The 15,522-nt window shown below is 27.5% G+C and overlaps 1 long non-coding RNA gene across 1 annotated transcript in view; it reads right to left on the reverse strand.

The window, feature by feature from the left end:
• LOC136075266 (uncharacterized) overlaps positions 1-15,522 on the reverse strand; it is a 62,302-nt gene continuing 46,780 nt past the window's right edge. Inside the window, exon 4 of the long non-coding RNA XR_010635785.1 lies at positions 1-195. This is a non-coding gene — a long non-coding RNA (uncharacterized LOC136075266). The remainder of the gene's footprint in view (positions 196-15,522) is intronic.

The raw sequence follows: 15,522 nt of genomic DNA on the forward strand, positions 1-15,522 counted from the left end.
TGAAAAAATTAAATTTGCTCCAGTTTTTAAACAGCCGTAGTGCAGTGGTTTGCCCGCTTGCCTCAGAAGCTAAAAATCCGTGGTTCAACGCCACCTCTTGGCATGTTTTATAACATCGGCATAGGAGGCGTGAACTTCTTTTCAAATGCTGTTCCGCGGTGATCTGTGAAAAGACCGTAACGACTTCTTGGGCACCTAAAATTGTGACAAATTAAAAAACCCTGGACCGACTTACCCTGATAGCGGGGCACGTTGACCCATCAGACGTAAGCTAACAAAATTATTATAGAATGTATTAAAAACCAATTATGAAAATAATGTTTTTATGGTAGTCTAGGGTCTTGTCAATTTTTTCAATAAAAAAATGAAATAAAACTCGATACGCTATAAAATTACACATAAAAAAAAAGAAGCAGACTAATGTGCTCCGGTTTACCCTATGCGATTAAAAACAAGCAGCAGGAAAAGAAAGATTAACCAACAAAAAACTTAACTTTTTACAAAATTACTTTGAAATGGCAATCAGAAAAAATTTAGCTTAAATATATATATATTGTGCTTTATTACAACTCTGATATTAAAGGTATGAACATACGTTACCAATTTTGCCCCCAAATTAATACCATCACCAATAAAGAATATTCTCGCAATTCTCGCATATTTCTTTATTGCTTAAATTTAAAAATTTAAGCTATAAAGAAATATGTAAAAAGTGCTTACTTAATTTTATACAAAAAGAATAGCAAGCCGTTAAATGATATAATCTGGAAGAAATACCCTAAATATTGTTTTGTAAATAATGTTTCAGTTTTGTTACTGATGTTTCAGTTGTTGTTGATAAGTTACGGAAAATAACCGTATTCCATAAGTTTCGGGTTTTTAACACAGTTTTACACAGTCACGTTAGTTTATATAATTTTTTCCGTATTTTTGATGCAAAAAATGTCCGTATCCTTAAATTTTCCACCTTTACTGTATATTACCTGAACCACAAATTGAAGTGGCAGCATTTTTCTCTTTTACACGAGGTTGTGGAGTACAGAGGAGGGTGTGGAGTACCGAGAAGGATGTGAAGAAAAGCAATTGTGTGATAAATTATAGAAAGTATATAATTTTAAGTTAGAGGTTTTAAACTATTTATATTTACATTGGAGAAAAAGAGCTGTAAAATACATGTGAAAAATTGTACTTACACACATTTTTTCAATATTTTAACATATATACACATTATTTTAATTGTGCTTATTAATAAGTACTGTTTTTACAATTTAATTGACAAATTGTTTTCTCAAAATTTAGTTTGTACGCAAAATAATAGAACATTTTCTACAATACAATATTGTAAAATATTTTTTACACATTTTTATTTTTGATGTTGATCAAAGTTAAAGCTTGCTGTTTCCTAGCAAACATTTTCGCAGTGGGTTTGCCGTGGACCTGTATAAATATTTTAAGCGGTTCATTGGAACTTTGCTCATTGGTTACATAGAGAACCATAAGTGGCATACGCTGTAACTGGCCAGCTAATAAATTTCCAACATGTTATATAGTGATTAGTCATCGGTTTACCACGTTTGGTGGTTACCTATACAGGTCCACTAAGAATCCGATGAGCAAAACTACAATGGACCGCTCAAAATCCCTATAAGTCCACTGAAATTCCGCGATAAAATGTTTGCTGGGTTTATTCTTTAAATTTATGTAATATATTGACAACTTTCTTTGATAATTTTTGTTTTATTTTCATTTATTTATATTTTTTAATTTTAATTAAAACTTTCTTATTTTTTGAAATAAAAATAAAATAAATTACTAAATGAGCAAAAAGACTGCATTAAGTTTCAAAATGACGGTCGCGAATATCTGAAAAAGCACGTAATGAGTTTTTTTTCTTCAAAATCAAAGACTCGTCATAAAATTGGCAAAAAGCTAAATACTGCACAGGCTGTTGTTCGTGCACAGGCTGTTGTTCGTGCACAGGCTGTTGTTCGTGCACAGGCTGTTGTTCGTGCACAGGCTGTTGTTCGTATTTTAAAAAGTTATATTGAAATAAGTGACATAAAGGATGGGTGACGATCTGATAAACGAAATGAACGTTTAATAATTCAAGAAAAAATGAGTACAAAAACTGTTAGAAGAATTTTTCAAAGAAATAATTATGTGGCAATCTGCATGCAAGAAGCCAAGACTATTTATTTCTATTTTTCTTCTTCTTTAATGTTTTTTTCTTCCTTCAACAAAAAAATAGGATTGCTTGGTGTATTCAACATAAAAATGGCTCGATTGCAAGTGGCAGAATGTTATATTCTCCGACGAAATAAATGTTGAGGTATGCAAACATTTTCAATTATGTAATAGTAATCACCATAAGAATTTGATTTGAATTGCACATAAAAATAAACTAAGCAAAGCAGTAGCAGTGCAGGCAAATAGACCTGCATAAATTATGCAAGACTTGGATGCTATATATTATTTGAAGATCAACATAATGCCGAGAGATATATGAAAAACTTTATAGTTCCAATCAAAGAAACTTTTGAGTATTTTATTATTTTATTATATTACTGCAGTATCATGCTTGCAACAACTAAAAGATAACTTATACCCGCAACGTGAAGGGGAGGGGGGAAGGGTTGTCGGTGCGATTGATCTCCCTATTTAACCAAGTTCTCATTGTTCACGCAAGTTTTTTTATAAAAATTGATCGAGTTTTTTAAATGCTATCCTAAACTGCTCTTATTTTTTCAAAAATAACTCCCCAAAAACTTTTATGCACGAGCCTGTAAGTTTATTTTGTTATTTGCATTTTAAATACCATCGCATTAAGCACAAAAAACCGTATAACCAATTGCAGTATAAATTATCCGGTGCAATCAATGTAGCAATATATATTCACATGAGTAAAGACGAAATTAGATCACAGAAAAAAAAAGACGCAATAAAGATTTAAACCAGCGGTGCACGTGCTTTTCTTGAGGGTTAACTTTCAAAATCTCTTGAAATGTCAAATATGAGACGTTTTACAATAAAAATGCAAAATATAGCCATAGTTCATTTTATTTCCAAAATAAATGAAAGTGTTCAAATAAAGGCGTTATTTGCCTAAATTTGAACACTTGCATTTATTACCTTCAACTTCTCATTTCTATTTATTGATTTCATAATTAATTTTTATTGAGTTTTTTTATTTGAAATGCTCTGTTTTTATGTAGTTGGTACAAACAAGTTAGTCGTTATTCATTTTATTTTACCTCAAATAGGTTTAGCATTTCCCTAATTAAGTGTTGAATCAAGTGATTCACAAATTTGTGATATTCTAGTTTATTTAGAAATAAAAGAGGTAAATTTGTGGAAATAAATATACAAGTAGGTATTTACATTTTAAATTTAACTTGAATTCTCTAGTTTATAATACTAGGCATCTAAAAAATCAGATACACTCGCAAGTTTTGTAGTTTGACTAATTTATTTTTTACGTAGTCCACTAAAAGACCAACTAGTCCATGCTATATTAGCATGTGAAAGATTATTATGGGTTAGACTAAAGTAAAGTTTTTTTCTTGAACAAAAATCAAGAAATAAACTTTATATAATATAATATAAATATTTTTAAAACTTTATATAAATATTTTTTAAAAATTTATATAAAATATTTATTAGTTAGTAGCAGTTATAGTAGTTTTTTTTAGCGGTAACTGGAAAACCATGCATGTTTGTTTCTTTTTTCCAATCACTTCAAATCGGTTATTGTTAAATCTATTTCAGCGTTGATTTATCAATATTTTCTACTTAAACTGTTTCTTTTTTAAGATTGCTCCATATTTGTTAGAAAATTGTGTCTTGGGTTACATCTTGTTATTTCTCATAGCACTTTCTTGAGTTCTTCTGCTATTTAAGAATACTGACTTTTTTAAGAGTTTTACTTTTTTATATTTATTAAAAATCTTAAATAATTGTGTAAGATCATCTCTCTTTCTTTTTTCAAGAGTAGTTATGTTTTGATATTTTTAATCTTTCTTTGTAAAAAATTTTTTAAAGGCTGGTAGTAATCTTGTTACTCTGTGTTCGATTCTTTCCACTTGCTCAATATCACCTTTTAGGTATGACAACCATACTGGTGCTGCAAATTTTATTACTGGTTTGATCAAAGTTAGATATTCTAATCATTTTAAAGTCTTTTAAGTCATTTTATATTTTAGTTGAAAATATTTCTTGTTATGCTTATTACTGCATTAGATTTTGATTTGCACATGTCAATATGGGTTTTTCATTTTAAAATCATTTGATAAATGTAAACATAAATCTCTTTCTTAGATTCTGTTAGTTTTAGATCTCCAATTTTGTACTCGACTTTTGGATTGATAACCAAAATGCATCACTACACACTTGTCTACGTTGAAGTTTAGTAGCCATTTGATTGCATCATTTGATTAGATCATTTGATTACATCATTTGATTACATTATCCAAATCTAATTAAATTTTGATTCTTCTTCTCTCCCGACTTTTGCTATTATTTTGGTGTCATTTGCATACATTTTAATTCATTTTTCATAAGTACTGGTAGGTTATTTATATAAAGTACTGGTCAAAATTATAGTACAAATGTAAAATAAAAATTAAATGATAAAAATTTAATGAAGGGTTGAATGAAAAGTTATAATTATTTTTATCTGAAGAATGACATTTTATTTTTTACAAAAATGAATGAAAATTGAAAATACATTTAAAGTTAAGATGTTTTAAAGTTCACTTAGGAATAATACAGAAAAGTAAGCTGATCAATATTATAGCATATAGTACTAATTTTAGATTGAAAAAAACATTAGAACTTAATGTAATATGAAGAAATGTTGGATCTTTTAGCTCTAAAAATTTGAGAAATATGATCTAGAACAGAATTTACCAATTTAATGCAAAGATCAATTGAAGTCTTGTTTCTAAATTTTTGAGTTTTTGGTAAATAATTTACCCAAGATTATTTAAATCGGGTTTGCATCTAGTAAAGTGGGTGAACATTCTAGGAGCCAAATATTCTTTGTTGAAAACCATTCCAGAGTTTTTTTGCTTTGTGACACGGTGCGTTGTCTTGCATAAAATAACAATTTTCAGTTCAGAATCAAAAAGAGTTTCCATATAGTCAGGTAATTCATCAATAACTTCTAAATAACAAGAAGCATTCAAACGACCTTTGTAAAACTTCTATAAACCTATTCCATTTGCAGAAAAACATCCCCATACAAAAATAGTTCCGCCAACTGCTTGTGCTCTTGTTGTAAAATTAATTAGTAAATCTTTTTCATTAAGAAGACAACATACAAACTTACGATTCTTTCTACTTATGAATACCACATGATGCCATTGATTTCGAGCCCGAGCAACATAGTTTTTACACCAAGTGAGTCTTATCTTTTTCTGAGTCTCATTTTGATAACAACATCGTTTCTGTGTGTAACTTTTCAACCCTTTTTCTAACAAACGACGACGAACTATTCTTGCACTAATGGTTTTTTCTTTTGCAGCATTCATCTCTATGGCAATTTTTCTACTTGGATCAGTACGATTTTTTTTAGCAAGTGTCACTATTTAATGGTCTTTTGTAGAATTAGTGCACCTACGACATCCTTGATCTGTTTTTGATGATTGATGATTTTTCATTGGTAAACTTAATTTAATTTTATCAGCAACATTATAGACAAATTTTCAGGAAGTTTTAGCATGTTTAACATTATCAGCAATCTTAAATTGCTGTTGAAATAAGTTTTTTACAAGTTGCCGCCGCTTAGAGCTCACTGCTTTGCGAACCATTGCATAAATTTTGTTTTAACTTTAAAATTACTGAAAAAACTTTGAAAAATTATAAGATTTGCTATTTTAAATAATTAACAATGATGCTAGTAAATAAATAAAATATCATACACATCAATGCATCAATGCATTTAATCATCACACTGGTAAAATTATGTATCAATGTGAATGTGCTATAAATTTGACCAACTTTTTTTGTATATATGTGAAAAATTGTTCATTTCTAAGATGAAGAATGAACAAAATTTTTAATTTTATATGCACATTTTAAATGACTAATGTAAACACATTTCAAAAATATAGTACATCTCAACAATGTGATTAATGCATGCAAAATTTTTACATGAAAATCTTCATTTAATAGGTTGTGCTATAATTTTGACCAGCACTTTATATCATGAATAACAAAGCTCCTAAAACTGATCCTTGGGGCACGTCGCATCGTGTGTTATTTTAACAATCTAGGAGAAAAAAATGATTTTTGAATATATCTCAAAGTTTTTTTTTTAATTTTATATTCCGATAGCAGATAGACCATGGTGTTTAAAGACTAAACCAGATTTTATTTAAAATTTCAATTAATGCAGCGCCCTAATAATTCTTCTGCACATGTGCACATTTTTAAAATCGTGGAATAGATTTTTTAACAATAATTTGACACCTGTAATCGTGAACGTTGGAAATCTGAAACTTTTATTTTAAACTGTTTTATTTTTAAATAAGGATTTATACAATTGTCTCTTACTAGTATGGCTTTTGTATTATAACAAATGCCTTTTACTGACTTGTAGAATTTAATCAAAAAGTGAGTAATTTGTAATCAAATTCAATGTTATTTTGCAAGTTTTTTTCTGATTTTTACCATATAATATTACTGAATATGATTGCATAGTTATAAGGAAATTAGACTTTATGCCTATAAGTTATTGAAACAAAAAAAACTTTCTGCGCATATTTGCGCAACAAATATATTTCTTCTTTTTTACAAAATGTCTCCTTCGGTATACCAGATATTTACAGTATATACAGTATACCAGCTTTTTTCTAATATATGGGTACAAACCTCAATATATTTTAAGTTTGATGCAATAATGAATTGCATTATAAGAAAAAAAGAAGACGCTGGAGTGTCTGATGCTGCTTTCACAGGAACACAGGAAGACATCAGCAACTCTTCATGGGCGTCTACTATATTTGGATAAGCAAAAACATTATGTTTGCTGATCTTATATTCCAAAGTGATCCGAGTACCTACCAAAAGGGTGTCACAAAAACTTTTGGCACTTGCGGTTTTAAAGCTCAAAAATACATCATCATAAAAAGTGCAATATCTCTTGGAACAAAGTAGCCAAGAGCTAAGTATGACCATTAAAAATAAGCTAAAAAAGGAAGAAAAAAAAGTAATTCAGCTTCAATTTTTAAAGAAATTTCAATTTTATTTCCAAAATAATGAACAAATTTAAAAAAGGCACGAAAGTTATTTCTAAAGTAATCAGCATTATTGTCGTCGGAAAAAACGCTTGCACTAATTGTTAATGCTAATCTCTCCACTTTACAGTACTAATGAATTCACGAGCAAGCTACATCTTGTATGCCACAAAGTTGAAGGGGCCAAGTTGTTATGTTAACCTCAAGAAGATATAAAAACTTCAAGAAATAAAGAACGCTCTTTTGTTTTTGTCAACTTTATGAAGTTAGCAGGAAGCTTTATTTATATAAAGTTTGCAACGGGTTAGATGCAACGGGTTAGAACAAAATCAATATAAATAAAGCTTTACGAAACAGAGTTTAAACATTTGAGGTTTCTTTTGTATTTATTGGTGCTAGTACAAATTTCCTGTGGTATAGGGGGCACCAAAACCATTATTTAGAAAAACCTTGTTTATTGATTTATTTGATTTGATTAAATTTGTATTTTTTTATTTAAATGTAAATAAAAAATTTCAACACAAAAATGTCTATTTTCTTTTTTCGAAATTTTTTTTGAAAATAAAATAAATTACTAATTTTGTTTTATTTTGTATTTTATGATTATTTTGCCTATTATTATACAATAAAAAAAAGGAAAAATTATAGTTTATAAATATATAGTTTATAAAATTATAGTTTATATTTGAATTCGGTTTTTCCTTCTAGATTGTCAAAATGACACACTGCGCACCGCTAAAAACTAACATCTATGTAGAAAAAATATTTTCAGTTTTTACTCACTTTTGCAAAATGCTAATAATAATAAAATTTGCCAGGGCAAATGAGATATAGTCTAATTTTACTAGCAAATTTGTAGTGCAAGATTTTGCTTTGAAAAACCCATGTTGACTTTTATACTAGATTATTTATATATGGATGGTTTTCTATTTTTTAAATTATTCTTTCAAGTATTTTGCATGGAATAGATGTTAGAGATACCGGTCCATAACTACTGGGTTTAAGTTTATCGCATTTCTTTTTGTAGCGGATATAAGTTTGCTGATAGCCATTATTTTAAAAGTTCACTAGATTCAATTGATTTTAAAAGTTTACCAGATTCAAATCTCTACAATATTCTTCGATATTCTCCTCTAGCCTCAATTAATTTTTGGAATATCAGTCTTAAATGGTGCAGCAATTTCTTAAGCACAGTTTTTCAGTATACTTGCATGAAACATATCTGGACCGCAGACTTTATCTGTTTCTAAGTTTCTAAGTAATTTTACTATTTGTTCACTGAAAAATTGTTCGTTTACACTGAAACAATTGTTCTTTTAGTTTCATACACTGAAAAATTGTTCGTCTAGTGTTTCAGCGATATAAGTTGAATCATTCGTTGTTCTTAATCCATCATTGTTTTTATTGATTTTTTAACTTTTTTTTACTATTTTATTTACCATAAGCAAATTTAAAAAAAATATTTTGATTGTTTTTTCAATAATGTTGTTTCCTAAATAAATTCGAGCTTGCTTGGTTTTCAGTATTACTTGTTTTTTAATTTGTTTATATTCTTTAATGAAAGTTTTTTTTTACGATTTTGCTGCACAGTTTGTGCAAGACCTCAAGATCTTTTTTTTTTGAAAAGTTGTTTTAAATCAATGTTTATTCATGGTGTATCTTTTTTTATTTTTTCTGTTTGCGTTTATGAACTTTGATTTTGTGTAAACTATTGCAAAGATTGCTTAAGTATCGTACATTTGAGCTGGGTAGTCTCACAAATAATTATTTTAGTCGACACCTGCTATTTCATTTGTCATTTATTCATAATCAGCTTTTTCATAGTTGAAAATATAGTTGTTTTCTTTATTCTTCAAAGCGTCAGCTAAAATTAAGTCAAAATATTATAAATGATGCCCTTTTAAAACATTACCAAACAAAATTAATCTTTCAAGACTTGTTATGCAGTCTGTGAAAATTCAGATTCAGCTGCGAAAACTAAATATAAAGTGGTGTTTGATAATAAATTTGTTCGCTAAAAAGTTAGTATGTTTAAATGTTGAATGAAATATTCATCGTTTATCATTTCGTTGAACTGATATTCGATTGAGATAATACTGTTACCTATTGATGTAGCATATCCGTCAGACCATTTTATATTTGGGAAGTTAATATCTCCCATAATTCACAACTCTTTGAAACCATATTTGATTACATAATTGTTTATTTTTGCTAAATATTTTTTTTTATATCAGTTAAGTCTGTAAAATTGTTTGGCCTTTATAAGTAACCTATTTGGTATTTTGACTTTCCAATAATTATTACCGGCCACACTTGCTCTAAGCTAACTATTACTAAAAACTTCATTAACTGGTTCGTATGACGTTAACCAATAACCAATATAGAAAATTTGCCTCGACCTATTCGACAGTTTGCTCTGTTTTCTTAATTATTTTAGTTTTTTATGTTAGCTACAGAATTTGTTTTAAACCAAGATTCATTTATACCAACTACATTTGGTTCACATTCATTTACTAATAATTTGAAATTTTCTGCTTTGTTTTTTAAGGATGTTGGATTGGTGTATATACATTTCAATTTATTGGATTTGTACTTTGATGCTAAATTTAAAGAGTTTTTTTCCACTTAATGCATATCGAAAGGGGTCATTTTCTTTTCTGCTATTGTTCGTTTCTTTTCATTATAAGTTGATAGTCTTCAAATCTCTGTGCTTCAGTTAAGTCCGGGCTGATGAATGTATGTTTTAATTTATTGATTATTTTTTAACTTTCTTGGGGCTTTTAGTACTGGATTTCTCTCTAATTTCTCGCTCAGACCTAATAAGATAGGTACAGACTTAGTCTCTATATGAACTTAAAATTTAATTCACTTACCTCAATCTCTTTGAAAATATTGTCTACTTTTGGTTTGTCTTCTTTTTTTCATTATTTGATTTGTGCACCCGTAGATTACAAATTTTCTTTGCTCTTTTTTTTTCTTTCTATTGTTTCATTGATGGCGGCATTCACGACTGCTTCATGGGTTTTGTGATGTTTCTTTTTACTACTTTAGACCATTCATTTACGTTGAGGCTTGCGTTCGATGAATAATTTTCGTAATGAATAATTTTTTATGTTAGTTTCTAACTTTTTGTTAGTTTCCGTTAGCCGCGTGATTTCTAAGCGTCGCTGTTTCTTGTTTTCTCAAGTTTGTAAATTTTCTTCTCTATTTTTTGGTTAAAATACTCTTTGAGCAGATCGAGCTCTTTTTTAACACTTCCATTGTAGTTTTAAATAATACTTTTAATTCAATGTACCTAATCTGAAACCCAGCCAACATTGACAGACGGGAAGCGTATGGTTTTTGTCTGGGCATACAGGATTTTACGGGTTATGGGATTATAACGGTTAAGTGTTTTGGTTTCCGGACGGGCACCATATGGTAAAAAAATCAAGCAAATTTGCTTGATTGGGTTTTATCTGTTTTTTTATTAGGGCCGAAGAATCTGGGGATTTGACGGGTTTCCCATAAGATTCCCAAAAGACTTGTCTTCCCAAAATCTGATAATTAAAAAAATCATAACAAAACTTACTCGATGGTTGCTATTTATAATTCGAATTGTGCGTGAGATATATTTAAAAGTTTTACTTTTATGCATTATATTTTTTGTATACATTATATTTACAATGTAATTAAAGAGAAATTTTTTTTTCGATGTATTTTTTCACTGTAAAACTCCATTAAAATGATATTGTTTTAAAATTTCATTTATTACCATTATAAAAGAATTTTTTTTATATTTTTTAAAAATAAATTTACAAAGTTTAACATATATGTTTAACATATGTTCCAGTAACTATTAAACTATTCCATTGAGACACTGTTTGCATTTTTAAAATAATCAAAATATAAAGTTTTATTTCTGTTAGTACTAATCATCATAAGTATTAGTACTAATCATCACTAAACATCACTATAGTGATGGTGATAACTGCTTTGAGTTGAATCAAAACTTTGGTTTAGTCAGAAACATTTAAATAGAGCAAACAGGTGAATGTTGTGATGGATTGGTTATATTTAGGGAATTTAAAGCTTTTAAATCGTTTTTACAGATCCACTCTTTTTCATTGATTTTTCTATATTTTATGCAAGCAAAATGACTGATGTTAACGAAGTATACCCACCGTGAGATATAAATATTAAGTGTTTACATATAAATGCAAAAAATGGCTTTATTGTTACGCATCTACCTCATTTTTCAATCATTGATATTTTTTGACTTTGATTTAAAATTGTAATATTAACAATAATATCATAATATACATAATATTATTATGTATAATTTATATATTATTTATATATAAGTTATTTATAATTATATTTTATTACAAATTATTACACAGGTCAACAAAAAAAAATTTTTTTTCTGGTGCCGAGCAAACAATTTGTTTTTTGTACAGCATTTCTCATTTTGATTTCAAATATGCAACTCTTTTTTTACCATCAGGTTAATTGTAAAGATATTTAGGTTCAAATCTTAAGTATTTAGGGTAAAGTCCCAAATATTGTCGAAAAAAAAGTTATTCAAAAGTATGTCAACCTGGGTCTCAAAAGAAGCGTATTTTCATAGAGATTTTAAAAATGTTATTCATTTGTAATAAAAATAAGTATTTTGTGTATTTTTGGTGAATAACATTCTGTTGACTTTTTTTTAAGACTCTTTAGCATTTTTTCACATAATTTTTTTGTCAATAAATTTTAAGGAAAAATATTTATTTTTTCTAAAATCTCAATGAAAATACGCTTCTTTTGAGACCCAGGTTGACATACTTTTGAATAACTTTTTTTTCGACAATATTAGGGACTTTTTTTTGTTGACCTGTGTTATAAATAATGTAATTAATATAATATATGTAATATATTATATATAATATAATTATTATATATAATATTTTATATATATATATATATATATATAAAATTATATATTAATTTATATATAAGTTATTATTATTAATAATAACTTATACTTACAATACTTATACTTTTAAATACTTATAATACTTGTTTAAGAATAATTTTGCTTGGTGCACTCTGACTGTTAACAGTATTTGCGTACTGATATGAGTAAAAGTGACTTCAACAACCAGAGTGTATTTTTGATAAATATTAGTTATGACAGGTTAGTAAATATAATTATAATAATAATGGTAATAATTTTTTTTTTTAGAATTAGTGAGTGACTTGTGTATAATAGAATTGCATGAACTTTGGGGGACAAATATAATGATTGGAGTAAATATTACCTTTGTTTATTATCATAATTAGAGTAATGTAAGAAAATATTATTTTTATCTAAAGAATATTCCGCAAAAGTCAATATTTTCTTAAGCATTATATATTATAAAAAAACACTTATTGAAAAAAAAACAAATAAAAATTTAAATAAAAAAATAAGTATTCAAGTATAAAAAAGAGACTTGTATTATGATAAAGTATATACATCACATTAACTATGTTGTCTGTAAGTTAGGGGCTGCAGCTGATGTTTTATCTTCAGCTGTAAACTCATTAGCTTAAATTAAAGCTGAAGCTGATCAAGTCAGTTCAATCAGCTTGATAGCTGTTAGTAAAAGAGAATAATACTCCATAACTATTTTATATTAAGAGAACATGTAGGAAATTATTAAATGAAAATCTAAAATAGTAACAAAATTTCAACATACATGTAAAAAATTTTAAATGCCGTTTATAAATGTTGCTATCAGATCCTAGGCCAAGGACTCGCAATTTTGGGCGACCCAAATTGGATTTTTTAGAAATTTGTTTAAAAAGTGGTGCCCAAAAACCTAATTCCATTTTTTGATTATCTACATAATTTTTTGGTATAGTTTAAAATTCTTCCAAAAGATGGTTTTATCTATTAAAATATTGAGTATGAAATCCATCTTGCTGTTATCATATGTGATGCACCAGCTAGAGCATTTGCAAGTGTATTAGGGGCACAATGGTTATAACTGATGTAAGCATTGTGTTCAGAAAGGAGAGTGGCGGGTAAGATAATACTCCCACATATTTCATCAATTTTAAGCGCTGATTCAGATTTTCGTCATCAAAAGCATTCCAAACATCTTAGCGGTGTGTTAAATTTTAACATGTGTATTAAATTTTGACGTGGTGACAAAGTTTCCTTTAGACTTTATGCATTTAGTATGCCTAAGGGTATGCAAAGACTCATCAACTTATGGTTAAATGGCCCAAATGTTGTAAATTGCCTCAGATTACAGTCAATACTTTATCTGGCGGATTGTTTCAGATATGTCGTTACATTCCAAGAAAATTTTCTTGAAAACCAAGGTCTTAATTATATGTTAAAAAATAGAAATCAACTGAACTGATTTTTTAAAATATACACTGGGCCGGTTGTTGAAGGGGGATGATTTTGCCAAAAATCTATTCAAACTTTTTAGAACTTTCAGTATCATTTCTAATTTTATAATATTTATTTTGTTGAAAAAATGTTGATTTTGCTTGTCAGTTACTAACTTATTTTGTGAACTTTATAGTAAGGATCAACTATTTTACAATGTTTGTTCTTTAATACATATAGGAAATAGTACTTGGTAGATGTCCCTTGTTCAAATACAAAACTTTTTCAGATCAATTAAAAAAGTTTGTTCAAAGAACAAAGGGTTATCCTTGTACGTGTTTATCAAATAAACACGTACAAGGATATAAACAGAAGTTTAGTATTCCTAATTTTGATGGATCAGTAACCATTGCATTGAGATACTGTTTACAATTTAAAATTATCAGGGTTTAGAATGTTTTGTTTCAGCTAATGAAGGTAATAATTGTTTTAAAATTACAAAAAAAAAGGTTTAGTTAAAAAGGTTTTAAAAAGCGTACGAATCCTGTGATGAATAGGTTATGTTTAAGGAATTTGAAGCTTTTTAGTTATTTTAAATATATATATATATATATATATATATATATATATATATATATATATATATATATATCAGGCCTTGTTACAAGATTTCGCTGCGTAGCGAAAACGCATAACACATTTCTAAGTAACTCAACTCAGCAAATATATTTTGCATCGTTAGAAGTTATATTGCGTCACTAGCGTCTTTTCAAGTAGCGCATTGTAATTAAAGTTATTTTATTAACGCGTTAAAAATCATACAAACAGTTTGTTTTTTTCTTACTATAACAAAAGTTACAAATAAAATCTAAGTTCTTATTAAAAAAATCATTTTTATTATTTTTTTCAAATATGAACTAAATTTTATTTTGAAAAAAATATTATTTTCATGAAACGTAAAATGTTTGTTTATTTTCTTATGATTTTACATTTGGTTTTTGGTTATTTTATTAACTGTTAATAAATTTTTTCTTATTTAATTTGTGAACTTTTTTTAATAATGTTTTTAAACAATAGAGGTTTTTTTTGTTATTTATCAGTTACCGATAACATATTCTTGATCATAATTTATTTTCATAAATTAAATGAACGTCATTTAAACTTTACGTTATTGAATTAACAATAAACAAAATATCTTATTAATAAAATATTTACATCAAAATAAATCGTGCATTTTTTAAACTATTATGACTAAAAATAATTTTTATATTTAAAAGGAATTTATATATTTAATTCCTTAAGATAAAACTTAAAACACTTTATTTTTTTTTAACTAATCTTTAATAACAAAAAAAAAATTTTGAAACAAAAAAATCTATTAGTTTACAATTGCGGTTAAATGCTTTTACTTACGACTATTTCTTCTGAATCGTCACGTTAACGATAATCAAAAGATAATTTAAATATTCTAAAAGGTACAAGTTTTTGCGTAGCGCAAAACTGCTGAACGCGTAGGCAAATCGCCTTTTCGCAAGCAAAATGCGAGCTGCTGAACGCTTCTTAACAAGGCCTGATATATATATATATATATATATATATATATATATATATATATATATATATATATATATATATATATATGCACACACACACACACACACACAATGGGTTGCATGAATATTGAGTCGCTATTTGCTTGTGTAAAATTTTTGTTTTTTTCACAATTATCTTTTAAACCAACTGATTAGTATGATTAAAAACGTATTAAATGTCTTAATTAATTGGTTCTTTATCGAATGGTATATAATTGGAACTCGTTAGGTTAACCAGTCTTGAGTAATTATTAATTTAATTAGAACATACCTGAATTTCTAATGTAGCAAAAATATAGAGTCAACTAAAATTTAACGACTTAAGTTGAAATATCTCAACGAAATG

Source organism: Hydra vulgaris, chromosome 01, assembly GCF_038396675.1.
Source record: "Hydra vulgaris chromosome 01, alternate assembly HydraT2T_AEP".
NCBI lineage: Eukaryota > Metazoa > Cnidaria > Hydrozoa > Anthoathecata > Hydridae > Hydra > Hydra vulgaris.